Genomic DNA, 2,087 nt, shown 5'->3' with positions numbered 1-2,087 from the left:
ATAACCCAAGGACACCCTGTATTCATTATTTCTACTTCAACTAGTCATCAGGTTATTACACATTAACAGTCTTGAAAAAATAGCAAAGTGATTTAAATAAATTATTTTGTAAAAGACAAGTTATTTTATTAACTTAACTATAGCAATGTTTTATTTTTTTATGTATATAAACCAAGTGATCTAACCATTTTTTTTTTCTGAAGTTGGAAATGGGGAGGCAGTCAGACAGACTCTCTCATGCGCCTGACCAGGATCCACCAGGCATGCCCAGCAAGGGGCGATGCTCTGCCCATTTGGGGCTTTGCTCTGTTGCAACCAGAGCCATTCTAGCGCCTGAGGCAGAGGCCACAGAGCCATCCTCAGCGCCCGGGCCAACTTTGCTCCACTGGAGCCTTGGCTGCGGGAGGGAAGAGAGAGACAGAGAGGAAGGAGAGGGGGAGGGGTGGAGAAGCAGATGGGCGCTTCTCCTGTGTGCCCTGGCCGGGAATCGAACCCAGGACTTCTACATGCGAGGCCAATGCTCTACCACTGAGCCAAGTGGCCAGGGCTATGATTGATTGCTACAGATTAAAAACAAATTTCATTCAGGATTAGCACAGGCTATACTAAACCAGAGTCACTTTTATTAGAGAATTTTGCAGCAGAATTTGCCCACCAATAAAAGAAGCAGTGACAAACTAATTAACAAAGTCAGAAGTATATTAAAAAGAAGTTCAGAATATAAAATAAATAAGGACAGAATGATTTAATTTGGTTTTCATAAATGTAGCTTAGATATTTGGGATAAGTATTTATCACAAGGATACCTCCTTATCTTCTTTTGTCCTCACAAGAATACAAGAATAACCACTCTTGTTTTTTTACATATTCTTCTGGAGATTTCTGCTTGTTATAATCTGCATATAATCATCACATCATGTAAATTATCTAACTTCAATTTATAAATTATATTAGCAATGATTTGGGAAATATCTGTTACATTGTTTGAGAGCAACTATGTAAAAGATTGCTTTGTTCAGGCTCTGTGTAATGAGATTATTTAAGGTAAAAGAGATCATGCTGATAATTCAATTTAAATATAGTTATTTTGATTATATCCTTAACACATGTGCTCGCATTATGGGCAAACATAAAAAGCCATAGGAAAGACCCCTTAGTACAAAATATGGTACATGCTTCACACTTATGTAGATTTGTTTTGTTTCTGCACCTGAGCTGAGCTACTCCTGAAATTATAAAAGTTATACCTGCCCCCACAAATGATAGTTTAAAAGGCCACTGACAGAATGAGAGCTTAAAGGATAGTTTTGAGGTGACATTTTTAGCTAAAATTTCTGAAGTATCTAATAGAAAATTAATTTCAAGAAATAGTCTTTCTAAGATTGAAGTTTGTAAAGTACTACTTAAAAATAAAGAACTTTTTTTACTACTTACTGTTTAAAACATTTTTTAAAATGAGAACCTGGAAAAACGAGTGTCCCCACCTGCGTATTTCCTGAATTAATTACTAAATTTTATTGTACTTCATTTACACTTGGTTTACACTGAAACATTTCATTGGAAGTAAATATGTACCATAAGGGTTCCATTTCACTTTTTCTTTCTCTTGGATTATTATATTTAAATTATCAGCATGATGCTTTTCATTTTAGATTACCTCATTTTTGAGGAGAGTCAACAAAGAAATCTTCAAAACATTGTATCAAACTGCTGCTTTGATATTCAAATTTTGATTCAGATAACTTCATAATGAAAGAAATATATGCAGATTATTACTATTCTTTCTGTAGTATACAAAGAGAGAGAATTCAAACAGTCAATATGAGGAGGAGGAATAGAAAATGGACCATGTACTTACTCAATGAATGGTCACTGAACGTATATGGTAATATCTTTCACTGTTTCAGACTCAATGTGTATTCCTTTGTTTTACTTAAGCATGTGTGTTATATAGTACATGATCCACCCTGTTACATATATATATACACACACACACACACACACAGGCATATATGTGTGTGTGTGTGTGAGTATATACACATACACACACACACACACATATATGGGCAAGATCCTTTATTCTTTGG

The 2,087-nt window shown here is 35.1% G+C and overlaps 1 non-coding gene across 1 annotated transcript; it reads right to left on the bottom strand.

Moving 5' to 3' along the window:
• Positions 1-472: 472 nt before the first annotated feature.
• TRNAA-CGC (transfer RNA alanine (anticodon CGC)) lies at positions 473-548 on the bottom strand. Its single transcript has one exon. It is a non-coding gene; the product is annotated as a tRNA-Ala (tRNA).
• Between the last annotated feature and the right edge of the window lie 1,539 nt (positions 549-2,087).

The sequence above is a fragment of the Saccopteryx leptura genome, chromosome 2 (assembly GCF_036850995.1).
Source record: "Saccopteryx leptura isolate mSacLep1 chromosome 2, mSacLep1_pri_phased_curated, whole genome shotgun sequence".
NCBI classification, from domain to species: Eukaryota; Metazoa; Chordata; class Mammalia; order Chiroptera; family Emballonuridae; genus Saccopteryx; species Saccopteryx leptura.
This window is presented reverse-complemented; position numbering and strand designations above follow the sequence as displayed.